The sequence below is a fragment of the Thalia democratica genome, chromosome 6, assembly GCF_965202585.1.
Source record: "Thalia democratica chromosome 6, ktThaDemo2.hap1.1, whole genome shotgun sequence".
Classification (NCBI taxonomy): Eukaryota; Metazoa; Chordata; class Thaliacea; order Salpida; family Salpidae; genus Thalia; species Thalia democratica.
Window position 1 is genome coordinate 65,313,874 of NC_139170.1, and position 24,298 is coordinate 65,338,171.

Consider the following 24,298-nt stretch of genomic DNA (forward strand, 5'->3'; position numbering starts at 1 on the left):
GATATTCTAAATGATAAAAGTATTACTTGTGAGTTGTGATGTTTGTGAGAAAAGTTTTACAGCCAAGTATAATTTGGTTGTTCACAAAAGAGTTCATACAGGAGAAAAACCATTCAAATGTGATAGTTGTGACAAGAGTTTTGCTGGAAAAGGAAACTTAACAAAGAACATGCTGGTACATAGTGGTAAGAAAGAATTTCAATGTTATAGTTTGTTTAAAAGAATTCGCACGTAAAGATGCATTAAAACAACACATGGTTACTTATACTAAAGAAAAAGCTTTCAAATGCAATATATGTGACAAATCTTTTACTCTAAAGCATCATGTTAAGACACATATGTTAGTTCACACTGGAATAAAAGAACATCAATGTGGAATTTGTGAAAAAAAAATTTCTTAAAAAAAAAATTTAAAACGTCATATGTTAACCCATACCAAAAGCTCATGAGTAAAATATTTGCAAGAAAAAATTTTCGTATAAAAGTGACTTAGTCAGACACTTTAGAGTTCACTTAGGAGAAAAACCATATGGTTGTGCAGAATGTAGAAAATGGTTTATTAAAGCTTCTGGTCGAAATCTTCATATACGTACTTGTCATAAGGAACTAAGTAAAGAGCAGCAATTAGAACTGAAGAGTAAAATACAACGAACCATTGTCCATGACTATCTTAAAACGATATCTGAATATAATTGTAAACACCTTTAATGATAGCGGTTTGATTGTTATTAAAAAAAAAAGAAAACATTGAATATTTGTTTATTAGTGTATGAAGAAGTATAAAAAAAAATTATACTGATTTGCAATGATTTATTTTGTGTATAATTTTATATTCTTTTATAATTTTATATGTTCGATATCCAAAGTTGCATACTCTAAAAACGGTTTTTAAAATCTATAAAAAATATTAAATTTTATAATTGTTGTTTACCTAATAATAAATCTTAAAAGGTAAGTAAGGCCTATAGGTAGTAATTATAAAATTAAAAAAAAATTACTCCTGTTTTATTTCCTTCGTTATTTAACTTTATACAACTTATAAAACTTTTATAAGAAGTTGTGTTTTTTTGTTAGAATTAAGACTAAAATCGAGTATTTTTACAACATTAGTTGCGAATTATATTAAAAAAATAGTTCTTTACTTGTATCGTAATTTATCAAGCTATCCTAACTGAAATAAACTTCATAATTATAATTAAACCTTAATAGTATTTCAGCTCTTGAGAAAATAAATCTAACTAAGATAATTTATTTTATTGTGTTTTGTTTTATATTGTTCGATAAGTTATTAGAAATTGTAAATAAAAAGTTACAACTAGATAGGAAGTTAAGTTTAGTTTTAGTAACAAATAAAAAAATGTGTTTTTTAAATACTAGTTACGAATTTAATTTAGGAGCATAACTACTAAATAATATGTTAGGTTGTTAAATTTAAAAAAACTATGATAATTTCTAAAATCGTTAAAGACTAAAAAATGACGCTATATGTTTTTTAAACTTTTATGCATAGTTTTCTAAGTTCAAAAAGACTTTTAAATAAATTATCTCCTTAATTTAAAAAAACATGTAGTTTAAGTATAAATATTTTTTTTTTGGAAACTACACACAAAAACTGAACTTTATTTTTTTCGATAAAACTCTACTTCACAGTAATCATATATTTAATTAGGCGTTTCAAAACAGTGAATCATTACTTTTTATAATACTATCAAAAAATATTTTTATGATGTAAGTATCACTATAATAATTGCTTTTCACTATGTTGTTATGTTAGGTTAAATAAATGTATTTTCATACTAACATTATAATGCAAAAAGTATTTAATTTGTTAATAAAGCCATTCAAATGTTTTAAACGTGACTGCTTTAAATGCTTATTTTTTATTGAGATATTTTGCAGAAGAAATAAACTGATCCATTTAAAACCGCGTAAACAATTCATTTTACGAGTTTTATAGTAAAAAAAAGTTAAAAACAATTTTAAAGTTGATAAATGTATTTTTAGTAAATCTTTTACAGTTTTATAGTTATGAGATTTAAGACTAAAATAATTTATTTCTTAAAAATATTTCCCCCTTTAAAAAGAAATGTATTTCCTTAAATATGCTTAACTTGTAGAACAACAGAATTATTAATAGTATAAAATTTTTAAAAATAATACCAAGTGTTTTATGTTAAGGTTGGTTATCAACAAGCTTATATTGAGCTTATTAATTTTTAATCTGTTATTAGAATGTATATAATACTTTTTGGAAATGTTTTTAAACCTATATCTTACATTGTTGTCTTGTTAACTTAATTAAGGCTTTAAGTTATTTTTTTTTAAACTGCATGTTAAAGTAACGGGTCATACTTAATGAACAAGTCCTACGCTAGAAATATTCTTAAAAAACAATTAATTAAAAGTAGGATCTATGAAACTTCTAGCATACAAATTTTTAAGATTAAATGAGCATATTTTAATCTATTTAATTTTTTATAAAATTTTAAGCCACATAATCATAGTAAAAAGCAATTATTGACTACATACATTTTGTAGCTGCAAACAATTGTCTCATATTTAAAAATAAAAGAAATATTTAACTCATGTTTGGTATAAGTTACATATTAAAAAACATATATTAACGGTTAAGAAATAAGACTTTTGTTTATAACTGTGCATTACTTTTGTACACAAGAGAAAAAATTTACATTTTGTTCATTTACTTAATAGTTAATATATAGATAACTTATTGAGTCCAAGTACTTTTAAAACTTATTTTTCAGACCATAATTTGTTATTGTAAGAAAAAAGTTACTATTAAACTGAGAAAAAATACAGCAAGAATGCTAATCTGTATTTTTACATTGGTAACCTAAAGTAATGAATCCTTTTAATTGTTTCAAAATGTTATACAGGGACTTCAAATGAAACTAATCAAATTTAAACAAACTACAGTATTTTTACCAGAAAAAATTAAATTTAGAGTATATTTTTGATCAGCGGGCCACATTTAGATGCTCGCGGGCCGCAGAATATTCTTTCGCGGGCCGCATTCCATTCAAACAAAAAGCGTGCTCGCGAACCGCAGATTTACCCTTCAAGGGCCGCAATCGGCCCGCGGGCCGCAGTTTGCCGACCCCTGTTTTAAAGCAATATTGTTATAAGCTTGTTTGCATTTCATTAAAAGAGTTTTAAAAACCCATGATGATTATGATATTATAACCAATCATGCATTTTTACACTAAAAAATAATGTTTTAGTTTTGTTTGCTGCTTTATAAGTTTTTATTGTGATAGTTTTTTAACAACAATATTTTCAAAAACTATAAAAGTACTTTTTTTATTAATTTTCATTTTAAAGATTATTTTTAAAGGAATCTCAACTAAAAAGAAAATATTTGTAACACATTGTATATAAAAACTTTTTATTTTGATTTAATTTTAATGTATTTAATATTTAAGTGAGCTTTGTTCAACTAATACTTTTCATCTTTCTCTGTTTTTGTAATAAACTGAAATGATAATTAGCATTTTGTTTATATGAACTAACTTTTGTTGATAAAATGAAACATTAATTATTTATTGACAACTTAATGCTTTATGTTAATGCATTTTGAAATAAAACTTTATATGGTTTTTATACTAAAGAAAGTATAGTTAATATGAAAAGTAGAAGGCCAGTCTGAGACAGCAAATATTTTTAAAGAAAATTTTAATTTTATTCCCTTATCCCCAACCCACCTACCTTAACATATCGAAAAAAAAAATTATAACTAAAATAAAAAATTCTACAAAAAAAAAAGCTTTTGATCTGACTCGGCACATTTTCGAATAAGTGTGACTTTAAAGTAAACTAGCCAATCAAGACTAGTTGAAATTTAACTAAGATAACATTGTTTTAATTTATTTAAACGTTTTATTCAATTTTAAGTTAATTTAATTAAGTAAAGAAAATATCTTGTTACTTGTAATCGTTATCTTTTGGGAAAATTATATATAAGTTATATTTTAAGAACTATTTTTTACTTAAACCAGTCTTAATACATTAAAAAATAAGTTGTTATTTTAGAGATATGTAGGATATTCAATTAGTTCTATCTTATATTAAATACACCATTGTTAGCTTCAATTTGTTAAAAAAAACATATTCTGATGAAAACTTTCAAATTAAGCAAATTTGTTTGTTTATTAAATAGTTTTTATTGATTAAAAGTTACAATTAAACAATTATTTTTTGCAATTAAAATAAAGTACACTAATCTCCGTTTTTTACACTCTATTGTACATAACTTTTAGAATTTAAGTTTAAACTATGGACGATTCTAGTCAAAACAAAAGTAATGTGGTTGTTGAAAGTTTTTCTTGTGATGGTTGCAACAAAACTTTCAAAGTTAAATCCTACCTGAAATTTCACAAACGAATACATACAGGAGAAAAACCATACAAATGTGATGTTTGTGACAAAAAATTTATCATTAAAGGTAACTTAATGAGTCATATGCTGGTGCATAGTGGTAAAAAAGAGTTTTAATGTCATGTTTGTCACAAGAAGTTTGTTCGAAAAGGTGATATGAAACGTCATTTAGTTACTCACACTAAAGACAAACTTTTCAAATGTGTTGTTTGTGACAAAAGTTTCACTCGACTAAGTAGTGTTAAAACACATATGTTAGTTCATACTGGAGGAAAACAACATCAATGTGAAAATTGTGAGAAGAAATTTGCTCGAAAAGGTAATTTAAAAAGGCACATGTTAACTCATACCAAATTCAAAGCTCATGAATGTGATATTTGCAAGAAGAAGTTTTCACATAAAAGTAATTTGAAATCTCATATATTGACTCATACTAAAAAAAAAGCTCATGAATGTGATATTTGCAAGAAGAAGTTTTCACATAAAAGAGGTCTAATTGATCATTTTAGAATTCACTTAGGAGAAAAACCATTTGGTTGTGCAGAATGTGGAAAATGGTTTACTCATCCTTCTGGTCGAAATAAGCATATTAGCAATTGTCATAATGAGTTAAGTAAAGAGCAACAATCAAAACTAAAGTGCAAAATACAAAAAAGTATAGTTAATGACTATCTTAGGTCAATATCTGAATATAATTCTATTTATTGTTAGTAAAGTGTTATAAAATTCAGATTGTTTGTAAAAATTAGATAACTCTATTTTCATATATAGTATTAATTGATTTTAATTATACACACTCTAAATTTCGAGGCTCCTTTTTTTGTTTGTTATTATATGATGGAGCTACTTGAATATAAATAAAATATTCATTAAAGTTATTGAGTATATAAGTTTTTTGTTGTTTTATCTATGTTCGAAAAATAATATCAATGTAGTTTACCTTAAGTAAGCGTTAGTAATAAAAACTGTAACTTTGAATATATATTGTACAGCTATTTTTAATTTAAATTTTATAAATTATGAATTTGTTAAAAACATTTATTGTGACATAAAATAAAAGTTTAAAATAGGGACTGGTCATTTTTTTGTAGTAAGTAAAACCAAAACTAATTTTTGAGTTTATATAAATTATTAAATTATAGTTCATAACTTTATAACTAATATAATGTAAATTTAGAAACTATTCATTAAATCCTTAGTTAAAAAAAGTAAACAACTCAAAAATAAGTCATCTCGTTAAATTTGTTTTATTTCTCTTGAAACTAACAATGAATTGCAATCTTGTTAATGTATTATTTTTAATTATATATCAGCATTAAAAACAAAATAATTTAAATTTCACTTTTACTTTTAATTTATTGCATATGAGTTTCAATATATATTTTTGGTATAACATCGGGCTAAAAAATCTACAACGGTTTCTTAGTTTACTGCAAAAAGTATTTTATTTATCTATATAACGCTGGCTTTCAGTTATGACAAAAATTAACAGTCTTCTAAATTGATCGCATGGAAAAGTTACTCAGTGACTAAATAATTTGCTTCTTTTAATAATAGTAAACAGTCCCAATTGTAAATATTATGGTAAAATGATTAAGAAAATAATTTTCAAGTAGATAAATTCTAATTAAATTTTTTCTATAACAATATAGTTTATTACATAAAACAAAATAAAGTTTTTTATTATAAAACTTATTTCTATTATACGTAGACCACAAAGACTGTAGTTTTGTATTCGGTGTACTTTAAATGTTTCAAACAATTTAAACTTGATATGCTTTAAATTTGTTTAAAGAAAAATTTTTGCCTCAAAAATCAAGTTTTAAATTGAATTTTATTTATACTTTTTTAAAACTGAAAACTACTTTTTGAATTCAACTAAAACAATAAATTATTGTGCTAAACATGATGACTTTTATAAAGTAAATTTGAGATCCGTTTATTAAATTGTTGTTTCATAAAAGTAAAAAACTTGAATTTAATCTTACTACTAACAATTAGATAGATTCTAGTGTAAAGGATAAACTATAATTTAATTATGTTATCATATCAAAAACAAATTATAACAGATTTTTTTTTACTTGGACCTTATTGCGTATGATTTTCGATTTACATTTCTGGTATAACATTGGGCTATAAAAACTATAATATTTTGCTACCTGAGTGCAAAATGTATTAAATTTTTTTATATAGCGCCAGCCTTTAGTTATGACAAAATTTAACAGTTTTTAAAGCTCATCCATGAAGTAGTTAGTGAGTGCATTAAATTATTCGCCTTTAAATAGTTACATCGTATATGAAACAATAAAAACGGTAGACAAAAAATGTTTATAATAAAAAGTAATATACAAATCGTTTGTATGTTAGTATTTAACTTTTCATAAGCTGTTGATAAGTAAAACAGTTAATAGTCATGGACAAGACTAGAAGGTATCCATGTGGTTTGTAACTCTAGGTGTGTACACTAAGTCCCAGGACGAAACATTTTGAGCATTTTATTTGTCATTAAATAAACAAAATTATTAATAAAAAAAGTTTTACTTGTAGGTTTATTTCTAGTAGTTTATAAAACAAAAAAAAAAACCTAAACAAGTTATATCAGTAGTATATTTAAAGTTATTTTTTTCGCAAAGTGTTTATAATTTATTAAACAACAACTTAAAAAATCTGATAACTGTTTTTAGTTAAAAGAGAATACAAAACAAAATAAAAAAGTTTCGTTAGTAAAACCAACTATCTACTTGTGTATTTTTGTGACATACAGTAATTTAAATTTTACAACAACTATTACTTCTAAATTAGATTTATAAAAAAAACTGTTATTAAAAAATAACTTTTTAATAATAAAAAGAAATTTTAATGGTCATAATTTAGAGTAATAAAGTACGGTTTCAATAAAATAATCTAGTTGTTTAAGTAATTAAAAAAACGCAGAAAATAACTTTTTACTATTTTTAACTCTTTTTTTTTACTTTTAATATTTTTATTTAAGCTCTTTCTGCGGTAAAAGAGCAAACCAAAACAACTTCTACCTCAAATAGTTCTAGAGATCACATTTTTTTTCTACGTCATAACATGACCAATTTCGGAGTCTAAACCAATACTTATAGTTTGCTAAAAAATCTTAAAAATATTTAACATTTATGGAAAATAATACTTAAACAATTAAATAAAAATTAATTTTTACTTAAAAACTCGACATGTAACCTACGGATGTAGGTACCTTTAGATCTGAACTTAATTTATACTAAATCCAATAAACTTTAGGGCTACATTATTAAAAATTTGGTATGACATGAGTTAACATGTTTTATATAAAGATCAATTGCTAACACTACCAAATATATATAGGAGATCAAATTTATAAAATACTTTAATGTGGTCAAAATCTTTACACAAGATATAATCTAGCAAGAATATACTTTAAGAATGTTTAAAACAAAATAAAATTTAACTACTTAAAATGTAAATAAGAAATATACAAATGCAACTTGATATCCTGTTACAGACAAACTAAATTTTAAATTTAAGGATTTTAATGTTCAATTTTTTTATATAAGAACTATTAAAGTATTCAAAACCGTTTAGAACCATCCCAAGCGAAGTTCCCAAAGTTTGATCAAATTCAACTGAATGAAATCAAAGATCAATTCTTTACCGAATCAAATCCAACCCGATCAAATCCCACCCAAATCTATTCCAACCCGAATTATTTACCACCCAAATCTATTTGCACCTGAATCAATTTCTACTAACTCAATTCCCATTTGAATTATTTAAAAGTCAAATCACTTTCAATGTTTTTTTATATGTCAACCGTTTACTCAAATCTATAGTTTATGCATTAGTTTTAATACGTTAAACTTTTGTACATATAAAGTTTATGAGAAAGGTTAACTTTAATTACTATAAAGTTCTATATACAATAACCTACCAACTAGGTACGAACTGCCAGTATAGTAGCACTGTTTAGCATAAAAATGTTATGTTGAACATTATTACTTAAAATAAGTAGTTTTACAAAAGTATTGCATTTAAATAAAATTATAACTTTTAAAATTTATATTAACTAAAAAAAATGAATGAACAAATAAACAAATTATAAACTCACGAATTTCAGATCAAAAGTATAAAACAAACATATCACAGCTCATTTAACGAAAATAACGAACAGTACATAGTATAAATTTACAGCAAAATTTTTTTAATTGTGCATGAATAAAATATTGGAATAAAAAAATGCTTAAAAAGTCGTACTAGTTTAAGATAAACAAAAAATATATTAGTGTAATAAACATTTAATTATCCAATAAGTAAAACATTAGGCTTATCAAACTGAGACAAAAAATAATGCACACTTCAATTTATACTACTAACCTGATGATTGTAACAGAAACGTAAGAAAATAATTTAGAAATAAAGCTAATTAATAAGTAAGAAGAAGTAAAGTTTTATAGCCCTGAACTAACTTTTTTTTTATAAACTAAATTTAATAAAAGTATGATTAAATGTTTGATAAATTTTGTAAATTTAAAAATAGTAAATATTAAAATGTAATAATCCTTATTGTTGTAGAAGTACTAAAATTATTCTTTGTTAAATGTAGTTCACAAAAATTTAGAAGGTTTTAAAGCTAAAACTAAAAGAAATGCTATTTTTCTGTGACATAAAAATAAATGTTTATACTATGGAATAATAATTTTTGTAAATATTTAAAACAAAAGACTTCTTTTTATTTTGTTTAAAATTTGAAGTTAAAGTACATGTCATAATTAAACTTATCTTTATTTTTATATGTTCATAACTTTGTAGCCTTTATAATATAAAAAAATAAGTACCGTTTGTTGAATTTTGTTTAATTAAAGAAATGAAACGTAAAAAAAAATATTTAATAAACTTGTTAGTCTTTTTAAAATCTACGCGAAATGTTTTTGGTTTAATGAATAGACTACTTTTAATTAAGTTCTCAGCATTGAAAACTAATTATATCATATATAACTTTTACATAGACTTAATTGCACATGATCTTTAATTTCTGTTAATATATTTGGGCATAATAACTACAATTATGTTTAAGTTTTATGCAAAAAGTAGTTTATTTGTTATTTAGCGCTAGTCTTTCAGCTATAAAAAATTTTAAAAGGTTTTTAAACTGATCGCATGGAATAGTAAGTGAGTAACTAAATAATCTGCTTTTTTTAAATAATAGTATATAGACTCCATGATAAATTTAATAGTAAAATTATTTTCAAAGTAGTATTTACGTTAATAAATTGTAAAGAGTATTTTTCTTTAATAACAATTTTTAATTCAAAATAAGTTAAAGCTTTAATACAACACTTATAAATCCTGTAATCAAACATTTTGTTCATCCCTTTGTAAATTAACTAATAATTATTTTCTTGTTTAGTAGACAGACAATTCTAAATAATCCAATTAGCATTATAAACGAGTTATACAGAATTAACTTTTAAATAGACTCTATTGCATTTGAGTTGTAATACACATTTCGGTTATTACAATTGGCTAAAAAACTATTGTTAATATAATGCAAAGCAAATAATTTATTTATCTAGCTTGAACCTTTTAGTTCAGACAAAATTTAGACGTTCTTAAAACTGATCGCATGGGTTAGAAAGTGAGTAACTAAAAAAAATTGCTTCTTTTTAATAGTAAACAGATCCCCTGATGAATTCTGTGGTAAAGTAATTTTGAAAACAGTTTTAAAGTTGATTAACAATGAAGTGCATTTTGTCTTTAAAACTTAGTCTATATATTAGAATAAGATTAATCTTTAAAAAAACGCTATATGTTTATTTATTTATTGTTCAGTTATAACCTGCGCTCAATTCCCAACCAATCATATGTAAGAACTGTTTACCGACCAAGGTTATATTTAGATACTATATAAGGTTTAAAACTAAAAATCGATAAGCTTTTAAAAAATAACTGCATAGTTTATAATAAGTAATCATCGTAATACTGTAACGCTACTTCTTTTAACCTAAACTATACATAAAGTTTATAATAAAATAATCAAAACTTTTAATTTTTAAGTACGACACAAACAATTTGCTTTTAAAAACTTTTATAAAAGATAAAAGTGTTCACTTTTAAAAGAATTTCAGTCATACTTAAAACGTTGCTAAGAACAGATTAGGTTATCTTGAAAAACAGGTTTACTATTAAAAGATACATTTTAACTTACGACAACCATGAATTTATATAAAATAATATAAAAACTACGAAATGTTCTGAAAAGTATTGCAATTTAATATGTTGTATACTTTGCTTATGTCTTGACTAAGGTAAAAATTTTATTTAATAGTGTTTCTTCAACTCTAGTTACACATTTTATTTAGAGTTTTAACTAATGTGTTGACTAAACGATAACAATATATAAAAAAAAACTTTATTCATTTCTTTGTTTTAGACAAAAAACAGATTAGTTTGCTTTAAACTACAACAAATAAAAACATCTCTTTAACTAAACCTTTAAGTTAAGTTTACTCGTTTAAAAAAGTTTGGCTATTATATTATGACGTAATTATATATTGGTTTAAATACTTGTACAAATTAAAATAGATATTTGTTTATCAAAACACTCTTAAGTTTTTAAATAAAGTTTCTTAAAGTGTATACAAGAGCATATTAACTCGTTCCTTTTATTTTAAGATGTTTCCCGGTCAGCGTTCGCTATTTTAAGTCTTTCTGATTGCAACCTTTAAAGCAAAACGTACGCAAATAAAATGGTTTGAGAATCGTAGAACTTAATTTTAAAACTTAAAAGTAAAATAACCTCAAAAATGTAAATTAAATTTATAGTTGTTGCATTTTATATAAAACTTAATTTTCAAAACTTTTTGTATATATTATTATTTATTTAAGTTTTATTATTTATTGTGAACGAATTATGCAATTCAGTTGACAGGTAATATAATAAGTAATATTTTAAAAAATAGTTTTTACTAAAACCACTCCTAATACATTGAAAAATGATTTGTTATTTTGAAAATATGTAGGATTTTCATTTAGTACTACCTTATAATAAAATACAACGTTTTTACCTTCAGTTTGTTAAGTTAAACGTATTCTGATGAAAACTTTCAAATTAAGTGAATTTGTTTGGTTACTAAATAGTTTTTATTGATTGAACGTTATGATTAAACAATTTTTTTTAAATTTAGATTAAATGCACCAGTCTCAGTTTTTTTTACACACTATTGTAGATAAACTTTAGAACTTAAGTTTAAATATGGTTTTTTTTGGTCAAAACAAAAGTAATATCATTATTAAAAGTATTTCTTGTGATGTTTGCAAGATAACTTTAAAAACTAAATCCTACCTGAGATATCACTAAGGAATACATACAGGAGAAAAGCCATACACATGTGATATTTTAACAAAAAATTCACATTTAAAGGTAGCTTAACAAAACACATGTTGATACATAGTGGTGAAAAATAGTTTCAATGTCATGTTTGACTAAACAATTTTGCTCGAAAAGGTGATATGAAACGTCACTTAGTTATTCTCAATAAAGACAAACCTGTTAAATGTGATGTTTGTAACAAAAGTTTCTTTCGAAAAAGTAATATAAAGACACACATGCTAGTTCATACTGGAATAAAAGATTTCCAATGTGAAGTTTGTGAAAAGAAATTTTATTTAAAAAGTGACTTACAAGATCATATGTTGACTCACAGTAATGTTAAAGCACATTAATGCGATATTTGCACAAAGAATTTAAGTCAGAAAAGTGATTTAGTCATACACCTTAGAATTCATTTAGGAGAAAAAGCTTATGGTTGTTCAGAATGGTTTACTAGAAGTTCTAATAGATGTGAGCAAAAACGTAATTGTCATAAGGAACAAAGAGAAGAATAGCAATTGGAACTGAAGTGTAAAATACAAAGAAGTATTGTTCATGACTATCTTGAGACAATATCTGATTTCAATGCTAAGGAGACCTATTGTTAGCAATTAATTTGTTTTAAAATTAAATAATATAAACATTATAATAACAGAAACTATAACTTTACACTGACCTATGACACTCTATTTTAGTAATTGTTTTATATGTGAATTAGTTTTTTTTAATTGAATTTTACATATTACAACTCAAATTGATTTATTTTATAAATAAAGATACGTAAACTATGAAATTCAATCGTATACAAAAATTATTTAACTTTAAATAGTTTAGGTTGTTGTAATTTGAATTAATTAATATAATTTCTATGATTGATTTGATGGATAATAAATAGTCCGTAACAAATTAAAATAAAGCTTATTTCTTAATTAAACTAATGTTGATTTTAAGAAGTAAGTCCTCCGGTTGATTATTTAATGTTGACTTAGGAAAGTATTAAAGTTAAATAAACGTGTAGAACTTAAGTTTAGTAAATTAATACAAAATTTCTTAAAACAAAAGTTCTAGAAATTAGAGAAATAAAAAAAACTTATGTTTTATCTATTTTATAACAACGGTTTTAAGATTTTTTCAAGTTATGAAAATTAATAAACCCTTTCTTAGAACTATTGTGCTTAATTTCTAAATTAAATATTATTTCTTACAATATCGTAAAAAAAAAATATAATTAGATTAGGACAACATAGAAATTATACGAAAAACAACTTTTTATTGTTTATAATTTCTAGTATATGTGTATAAGTTTTGACATAAGGCCTTCGGTAACTTGTTACATTAAGTATAACAGCTTTGATAATCGAAAAAAAAGTTCAAAAAAATATATATATTACTATAAAAATTAACAAAAAATTATTACAAACCAAACATTTAGTTTAAACAAAACTTTTATTTATAAAACTTATTTTATGTTAACTATTTTTTTTCTTAGTTTCAGGTATTAGTTTTAGTTTGTATATTATCTTGTTGAAAATATAAACGAAGTCTTTGATATCCTATAAAATATCATTAATTCACTTATTAATCCTCAAAAATAGTTTCATAAATTATTTTTAAGTTTTTTCGTTAGTTAACTTAAAATATTTTACAGTAATAGAGTAGTAAATAGTAAATAGTATAATAGAAGATTGGATAAACTCAACAGATATGATTGAACTTTATTATTAATGTATTTTGGTGTTCGATAAAAAAACAGCCTTAAATTAACAATTATGTTGTAGTGCGTCTACTCATTTCTGTTTGGATTTTTAATTTCTAAAATGTTTTCTTTACATTCTACTGATGCTTTTCCAAATAAATTTTAATTTTTGATTATGTTTATCTTTACGACTTAATTTAAATGATAAGTTGTATCTGAGATTTTATATTTTGTTTGTTTACATGTTTAAACAGCTTGTCGAGCCATTAAAAAGCTATAAACAAGTGCTTATAGCTAATTAACTGAAATTTCGAAACCAAAATTTATTAAAAATTTAAATTTAGACCCAAAAACAGTTTAACTTTTGTTTAACTATTTGTTTAGTTTTTTTATTATGTTATACACTGGACTAAAAGCTAAGTACATTTTCTTTTTAATTATAAATAAATTCTTTTTTTAAAGAGTTCGAAAGTTAATTTACAATACTTACACTTGAGTATGTGAAACTATTTTAGTTAATTATTTAAATAAATGATGTTTTTAAACTTGCTTTTTTTAATCAATAGCAAAAACTAGGTACTACATAATAATCTAAGAAAAATTGTAAATAAAATAACAGTCATTAAATCAATCTTACATTTTATAGAATTTCAATTTAAATAAACTTTTGTTTTAATTAATCTATGACAGTTTAAATGTTATATTTTTATAGATTTTTATTAAGCTTTTATAAAGTTTAGTTTTTTTTTTATTATACTGAAACATACACCATATTCAAACTGTTACAAAAAATCAAAATAAATAATTTCATCTTTATGACGATAAAAAAAAGATTTTCAGTTACATAAAGCAATCGATAACTAATATGTTTGTTCATAATGTTAAAAAAGACTTTCATTTTAATAATTTAGGCCGAAAAGACATAACACTAAACAAAGCAACTCAAACTTAAGTAAGAATTCTAAATGTACAATATGATAAACTCTTTTTACTTATAATTTTTGTATTAATAGTCACAACAAGTATTTATAAAACAATACAATGGTTTTAGTATAGTTTTATAACTTTTAACATGTAACTTCTTAAACAGAAATCAGTTTAAATATTTACTTAGTGATAAGGATATTTTTATATTAACAACAAATGTTGAATGTTTTAAGTTAGCGTATATTCTGATAAGAAATTGTTACAGTGCAGGATTCTACAGTTAAAAATGGAAAAAAAAGTTCCTTTGATTGTGATGTTTGTAAGAAAATCTTCAAGTATAAGTCACTATTGCTTGTTTACAAAAGAGTTCATACGGCAGAAAAACCCTACAAGTGTGAGAAATGTGGTAAAAGTTTTACTCAAAAAAGCAGTTTAACAAATCATATGTTGGTTCATAGTGGTATCAAAGACTTCCAATGTCTAGTTTGTAGTAAAAAATTTTCTAAAAAAGGTATTTTAAGCAAACATATGTTGGTCCATAGTGGTAAGAGAGAATTTCAATGTCATGTTTGTTTGAATGAATTCGCACATAAGCATGTTTTAAAACAACACATGGTTACTTATACTAAAGAAAAAGCTTTCAAATGTGATTTGTGTGAAAAACATTTTACAATGAGAAGTAATGTAAAGACACACATGTTAGTTCATACTGGAGTAAAAAAATTTCAATGTGAATTTTGTGAGAAGAAATTTGCACTTAAAAGTAGTTTAAAACTTCATATGTTGACTCATACTAAAGTAAAAGCTCATGAATGTGATATATGTAAGAAAAAGTTTTCTTGAAAAGAAAGTTTAGTCACACACTTTAGAATTCACTTGGGAGAAAAACCATATGGATGTTCTGAATGTGGAAAGTTGTTTACTTATAGTTCTGATCGGTGTAAGCATATAAGTACATATAAGAATGTGGAAAATGGTTTACTCAAATTTCTTCACGAGATAACCATATATTTGTTTGTCATAAAGAATTAAGTAAAAAGCAACAATCAGAACTGAAGTGCAAAATCCAAAAAACAATTGTTTATGACTACCTTAACACAATATCCGAATACAGTTCTAAATATCTTTAATGTTTGCAGTTTGTGTTTTATTAAATCAATGAATATTAGAAACGTTTTAATGTTTGTTAAATGATGTATAAATAATCATCAAAAAATATTTTAACTGATCTCCAACGATTTTCTTTTGTGTACAATTTTATATGTTTGATGCCCTAGTTGAATATTCTAAAAAAATCATTTAAACCTATATAAATTATTAATTTAATTTTAATTTTTTACTTTATAAATTATCTTAAAAGGTACGTATGCTCTCTAGAGACAATAATTATAAAGTTTATAAAAAAATTATTCTGCTTTAGTATTTTATTGTTCGTTTACTTATTTGAATTAATATTTATCAAATAATAAAATAAATTTTGATACAAAGTTTGTTTATTTTTAGTCAAATACAATATTTTTAAAGCACTATTTACGAATTTAATGAAAATCGGTTTTTTTTTTATATAACAAATAACGTTTTTTAATATTAGAAAAAAAAAAATTAATATAGTCTTTTTTTTAGAAATTACACCCAAACACTAAATTTTTGGATACTTTTTTAGCTTAAAATATTTTTTTTCTTTAATCAGGCGTTTATGATGTTGCATGACTTTTCATACTACCTTTTAATAAAATATAAATTATGTAAGTACCTACAATAATATATTTTTAAGTAAAAGTAATGTTAATGGAAACATAAAAATATTTATACTACTTTTGAAATGTAATGTTTTTATTTAGTTCCACAAATAGTGATTTACTATCTTTAAGTAGTGTCATTTAGCTAATTAGTATTTATTAACTTGAAAATAAATATTCAGCTGTTATAGTTCAGAAAATCGGTTAGTATGTCCAAAATAATTTATTTCTTATTAAAACTTTGATATAATGCACAACATATTATAAGTTCGAAATAATAACTAAAACTTAACATGTTATTATTAGTTTAACTTTTTGCTTAATGTTTATTATTTATTAGTTGTTAAGCTATTCAGGATTTTTCAGTAGCGTTTGATTTCAATTTAGGTTTTACTTCTCAAAATTTCATCACACACTTGGGTAAAAAAAAATCGATCATAGTTTTAAAATATCCGGAAGTTTCTCCAGTATAGCTTTAAATATATATATAATTGTTTAATTTGTATACTATACAACTTTTTTTCAAAATACATATCAGATCTTTCAATTGTTTTTTTGATACTGGTTTTAAAACAAATATAATTCTCGAATTTGTAAGATTAAACGTTGACTTTAGTATGACTTTTATTTCGTCTAAAAATTAGGGTATATCTCTAATAAATAGTAGTTTAAAAAGTATAGAAAATTTTTCAGGCCTGTATACCTTAAGCTTGTTTAGGTTATTATCATGCAGAATTTAATTTGATTATTAAGTTTTAAAAATTTCTTAAAAAAAAAACCATTAGTTCTATTATTAATATTAACAAATTATCTAAGAAACCTAAAATAAATAAAACGATTTAAGTTTAGTAAAAACTTAAAGAAAATAATTGAATTTAATTAAGTATATTAATTTCGTATTTAAGTAATTTAAATGACATTGTCATTTTTTTGATATAAGAAACAAGGCCGCAAAAATTAAAAAGAACAAATACTTTAAAAAAATAATATTTTAGAAGATATGCTTGAAATTTATTCGAACTCAGTTTTTACTATCAAAAATTAAACAAACAGTAGTTATAGATGACAATTTTTTTTTAAAAAAAAAATAGAGTAAAGTTTTAAACTAAGTTATATGAATTAAAGCTGCATTGAATATAGTTTATTGAACGAAAAAAATGCGCTAAAATATTTGATTTTAGGACCTGGTTAACAAAGGATAATTTAGGTCTCTAGTTGTACACCAAGTCCTATAGTATAGATTACTTTAAAATTTCCTTTTACAAACAAACTCTTAATATACATAAGCTTTAAATGCCATCAAAATAAAGTTAAAATTTGTCAAAGATTGCACAAACGAATTTGCTGTAATAAAAGAGAATATCTGATTAAACAAAGTTTCGTTGAATATTTTAAGCTTCTTTTTTTATATCTTTATATTTTTAGGGATCGCACTAGAAACCAGCCTAATCACGCCTTGTCTTTAATATAAACATATTTTTTTTCTAAATGATTAATTTTTAGCAAAACTAATATTTGGTTTTTAATGTTCCATTTAAATAATTTTTCGCGGTGCTATAAGCATAACTTCATTAAAGAGTCCCTAATAACATTAATAATAATAAAATCAAGTGTCTATATCTTATTCCAAACTTTTAACACAAAAGTAATAAAGTTTTTCAAACATCTATTATAAAAGTTAACAAATAAAACACATGAAGGTTACTATTTAATAGTTAGTAGTAGTTATATAGTAATTCGGTTATTTTTATTTTATGATGATGAACTAAAATTTCTTAGCTTTATTTTGAACACTTTATTTTTATTTTGATAAGATAACTTTAGCAAAGCTTCACACAACTAGACGTTAAAATCTTGAACTTGAGAACTTTTGAAAAAAAAAACCTTAAAAACCTTGAAATTTGAAAAAAAATCTTGAAAACCTGGAATTTAATACAACTTTAACATAATAATTAATAATTTTTTTTACACGAAATATCTATAATATAAAGAAAGCTAATTTGTCCCCATCAAATTTTTTTGTATTAAAAAATACATTTAGTGTAGCTTTAAAGTATTTTTTCAATGTTGTTTTACCAAATTATACGCTTTTTATTCCTAAAGGCCTAAAATCGTGTACTTTCGAAAACTTGAAAACAAACAGAAATCCTTAAAGAATTTTCTGAATAACCAGTGGCCACCTTGATTTATCCGTTTATAATTTACCGTTTTGTTTTTACTACGTTAGCACAAATTTGTAAAATCCATTTACACCAGGGGTCGGCAGGCAGTTGGTGCTCGCGAGCCAAATTTCAAGTTTCCAAATTCTTCGCGGGCCGCAGTTTTAGTTTTAGTGACATTTGAATAATACTTTGGTTTTAGTCACACTAAAGAAAGGTTTTACTTTTATACACCTTATTATTTTAAATGACTTTTAGCTATACATAGAATGCCTACTTAAAACAATATTTATTAGAATAGAATTCACATTGACTAATATACTTAAGTGTTAATAAACTATGCATTTTCATAAGCACTTAATAAGTTAAGCTTAATACTTTAGTAATTTTACTTACAACCTAACTCTCTATAAAAACCTAACTTGAAAGACAATTTATGTGTTTTTTTATACATTTGTTATATTATCAACCATTTTTTCATATTTCTAAGAATATTTACTTCAAAAAAAATTTTTGCGTGTTAAATAATTTACACTCATTAAACAATTTATTAATTAGTTAACTTGATAAAATTAATACCTGTTTGTATTCCAGAAAGCTAAAACAAATTCTTTAACATAATTTATTCTCGAAAATTTTAATAAAATAACTTATTAGTAATTAGTGTTTTACATGGTTGCCACTTAAAAAGCAAAAATGTCTGAGTTGTATCAAACCAGCCTAAGTTTGTTAAAAGTTGAAAAAGCTAATAAATACTTGTTAATCAAACTTAAATACCTAGTTAAAATATCATCATTATCAAAAAGTACACAAAATGTAAGATTTACGTAATGTAAGACGATTAGTAAACTACACTACAGTCATAAAAACTATTCTGAAAATTGAAAGATTTCCTTAAAGTGTTTGAAATAAAAGTTTCACACACACGTGAGTTTTCAAGCTTTTTATATAGCCTGTTTGGGTAGCAACCCAGTTAAAATAAAGTTCACAACATAAAGAAATAACGAAGGTTATTAACAGTATATAAATTACATGCCAAGAAAATATAAGTCAGCTGGAATAAACAATTAAGATTCTTAAACAAATTTAACAAAAGTATAAAATTCTATTGAGTCATTAGCGAAGTAGAAAAACTTATTTTTCATTAACCATTTTAGCAACTCTCTATCTGAAATAAGAGTATTGCATTTAAAGATTGAAATTGTAAAATATAAGACCAGCTACAAGAATAAAAAACGTTAGTTAGGAGTTATTGCGAGAATCGATAAAAAAACAAATCACCAAAGTAAGTTCTACAAAAAAGCACATGATTATCTTCAGTAACTACAGAATGATCAGAAAAAGTTGTTAAGGCAAGTTATAAAGTAGCAAAACTTATTGCTTAAAATGAGATACCGTTTATAATTGAAAACTTTTCTAAAGAGTTTATGTTGTCGGTAATGAAAAGCTTTTGTTTATTTCTTCAGTGACAACTAGAAGTCGTGCTTAGGAAATGCATTAAGGTTATAGTCGCATAAATCAAATTAGGACTTTAATCAATCTGTTAACATGAGAGCACTGATAAAAAAAACTATTGCTCATCTGAGAATTTTTATTAGAGATGTTTTTACTAACTTTGACATTTTAGTAGAATTTCTTGGTTAAGTTTCAAAGCGAAGCACAACAATCGGTGAAATTTTACAAGTAAAGGTGCAATGCACCAAAACAAAGTTTTTGGAAGTACAATTTCTTCTTTTATTTTTAGTATAAAGTTTAACTAAAGTTGAAAAAATGTCTTAACAAATATATCAATATTGAAAGATACTTTTAAGCTACTTTGATGTATTTTCTAATTAAAAAATTTTTATTTGCTTAGTTTTTGTGTCAAATCAAAATTTGATTACTTTAAATGTAAAAATTGTTTGAAACTCAAGGTTTTTTCAAAAATTCTCAAATTCAAGTTTTTTTCCAGAACTTTTAAGCATAAAATTTTAAATTCAAAGCTTTTCCTGGATTCAAGTTTTTTGGCAACACTGATTGTTCACACTTAAATGTACACAATAATATAATAAAAATTTTGAATTAAATTACCTGCAAGACTTAAAATTTAACATATATTATAGTTCCAACTAACACTGATGATTGAGCAAAACATACAACATAAGTTTAATTTGCCACTCTTTCAAGCAAAAAAGTCATCTTGAGTCATCAAAAACATTCCTGATATTTTTGTATAAAAAAAGCAATTCTAGCCAAAAACTTAAAAAAAGATTTAGTTGGCCTGAGATTTAAAGTCTTCAAATAGTGATAGTCTGAAAGTGTGGCAATGTACGAGCGTGAACTTGGCATGAATGGCTTTTTTTGTAGTTTAATTTTTTAACCAAACTTTTAACCAATTATCTTTAATTTCTTTAATGCTAACTTAGAAAATTTTTTTAGTTCTAAAGAACGTTCTTTTGTTTAGCTTTCAACAATAATTTTCATCGAATTTGGGTTTTAGTTTTGTAGTGGGGCCCCTTTAGAAATTTAATATTTTTAAGCATTTTTTACTTTACATTGTTATTCTCCTAAAATATTTTTTTCAAATTTATTTATTATTAACATACTTATTAAATTGAGTTTTAAGACGTTATTAATTTTTTTTTTTCAAAAAAGTTTTTTTTTTATAACATATGCTTAAATAAATTTTTCAGAAAAGTTTTAAATATGCACGCTTTTGGTTCTTTTTTTACATGGTTTTATAACAAAAGAAATTATTTTTCAAATAGTTTTTAATTTTAACAGACTTATATATTTAAATTTTATAACGTTATTAAATATTTTCAAGCTTATTATTATTTTTTAAATGTGTGACCCATACAAGTTTTACCTGAATATTTTGTTTACGTAACTTTAGAGATTTCTTGATCAAATACCAAGAGCTTAGGTAAAATTTAAATGGGTCAGATATTTTAAAAATAATAATAAGTTGGAAAAGAATAAAATAATGTTATAAAAATTAATTATATAAGTCTGTTGATAATAAAATTTATTTAAAAAATAATTTACTTTTGTTGTAAAACCATGTAAAAAAAGAACCAAAGCCTTTCAATTTGGAATTTTTCTGAAAAATTTATTAAAGCATATGCTATAAAAATAAAAAAAAAATGAAACAAAAAATTAATAATGTATTTAAACTTAATTTAATAAGTATGTTAATATTAAAGATAATTGAAAAAAAAAAAATTTCGAGAAAAACAATGTAAAGTAGAAACGCTAAAAAGCATTAAATTTTTAAAGGGGCCCACTACAAAACTAAAACCCCAATTCAATAAAAATTATTTTGAAAAGCTTAACAAAAGAACGTTCTTTAGATTGAAAAAAAAGTTTAAGTTAGCATTGAAGAAATTAAAAATAATTGGTTTTAAAGTTTGGTTAAAAAATTGTTTTACAAAAAAAAAGCCAATCAAGCCAAGTTCACGCTCGTTGGCAATGTTTAATTGTTTTTTTTTGTCTGAATTTGAACTATTTTAACAATATATAAACTTAATAAATTTACCATTCCTAAATCTAGTTTATATTAAATAGATAGTTCTAAAAAACATCAATTGTGTGTATTGATATGCAAGGTATAAAATTAATTAAGTTTGACAAAAATAATGTTTGAAAAATGAAAATGTATACCTAACAAAAACTATATTAATGTATGTCATATATATTGTTTTAAATGTGTGTGTACAATTTAGATATTACATGTAGAATCAACAATGTTAGAAAATTACGCAGAAACTAAACTTTAAATTTTAACTAAAGTATTAAATAAAAAGTGGTTAAAAATATGAGCATCTTTTTAAGTTGGTATGCATAGAAATTAATTTAAAGTGCAAAGAAAACTTTAAAAAAATTAAAATGTGTCAAAACAAAATCAAGTAAACCTTATTTCTTATTACTACGTTATGTTAAATGTTTTTACACTGGAATGTAACATTTACAAATAAAAAATTTATAAAAACTAAAGTAAAACTATAGTAAACTAAGGTAAAAAAATATTGAAAAAGAATATCTAAGGTATAAAGAAATAACACATTAATTAATTACTATGCATTACTTTTGTACAAAATGGAAAACATTTGCATTTAGTTTATTTAATAAATAGGTATTATTTATCTAACTTATTAAATCCAAGCACTCTTTACACTCTTTTTTCAGATAATTACTTGCTGCTGTAAAAAATAAATTTATTATGAAACTGAGAAAAATGTCCTGTTAGAATGCTAATCTGTCTTTTTCACACTTTTAAACTACGGCAGTATATTATACAGAGACTTAAAACCAAACTAATAAAATTAAATCAAATTACCGAAAAAAATTAACTTAAAATATATTTTTGCTTAGCGGGCCACATTTACATACTCGCGGGCCACAAAATTTTTATTTGCGGGCCGCATTCCATTCAAAAAAATAACGTGCTCGCGGGCCGCAGATTTACCCTTCGCGGGCCACAATTGGCCCGCGGGCCGCAGTTTGCCGACCCCTGATTTACACAAATCAGAACTAAAAGCTTAAAAAAGCGTTATAACAATTAGTTAAATGACCACTAAATATGTAAGCTAATATTTTTTTAAAGTATCTCGTGTACAAAAATTATATTTAGCATCTAATCATACAACACATGCTTATATAAACTATCTAGGGTAAAAAATATTTTCAACAAAAACTTAATTATTTAAAGCTCATAAAAACATAACTGTATAGTTTATATTAAGTAATCATACAACGCTTAAAACTAAAATTAAACTACACATAAATTTTATAGTTGATATAAATATAATTTTCATTTTTTTGTACGAAACATACAAAGTCGCTTTCCTCATAAAACCTTTTATTTTGAGTTTAATAAATTAAAAAAATGTTGTAAAAGAATATTAGTCATAATTTTATCTTTGCTAAAAGCAGACTAGGCTTTATTTAAAAACAGGATAACTTTTGAAAGGTACAAATTTACTTACGACAACCATAAATTTATTTGAAAAATAAAAAACTATGAAATTTTCTGAAAAGTATTGCAACTTAATATGTTGTTTTTGTTTAGCTGTTTTTTGACATATTTTCATAATAAAATGTTTTATGTCTAGCCTAAGCTTTTCTGTTTCTTTTCTGACTGTATTTTTTCTGGCCTATTTTAACATAAATTCTTTAATGTCTTGACAAAACGACAACAATCGCTTAAAGTGAACAAATTTGACCTTTGGTTATTTTTTGATAAAAAAAAATTAGTTTGCTTTCAAAGCTTTTTGGCATTTTTATTCGCACTCAAATTTTGATATGTGAAAACAAAATTGTCAGCAATTTAAAAATGTTTTCTGTCTAGTTTATTATCTCATAACCTTAAAAAAAAAGATGTATAAATTACAAATACAATAAATTGTCAAATACACAAAAACTTTAAACTAAGATTTAACTAGTATTTGACAGCCAGAATTTCTATCCAGATAAAAGTGAAACTTTAGTTATTCTGTTTACTGTAATAGTTTTATAGCTTAAAGTTTTTAATATATGTATTGTAGAAAACTATTAAATACCAGGTAACTAATTGCTAAGTCGTTTTAACTACAAAAGTAAACAAACAGTTTTACTTTTGTAAAATATTGTTTTAAAATAAGGTTGAAAACTATTATTGATTCATTTTTGCAATAAGATACTAATTTAGAATTTGAAACTTAAATAACATCAGAAATAAAAACTTTTTTGAAATTATTTGCGGCGGAAATAAAAATAATTGTACACAGTTTTTAACATATATCTTTGTTTATTTAAATTTAAAAATCTAGTTTAGACCAAGCCTAGTAATTTATAGTTAACAGATAATCTAATAAGTAAAAAAAAAGTCTTAATACATTGTAAAATAAGTTGTAGTTTCAAACAAAAATAAAATATTGATTTAATACTACCTTATAATAAATTAAACTGTTTTTAGCCTTAATTTGTAAAGTTTAACAAACTTAAATGAAAATTTTCACAAAATGTTTTTATTTATTAAATAGTTTTTAAT

The 24,298-nt window shown here is 23.5% G+C and overlaps 1 pseudogene; it reads left to right on the forward strand.

Moving 5' to 3' along the window:
* The first annotated feature begins 10 nt into the window (after nucleotides 1–10).
* LOC145839352 (uncharacterized) lies at nucleotides 11–12,120 on the forward strand (annotated as a pseudogene).
* Nucleotides 12,121–24,298: the final 12,178 nt, after the last annotated feature.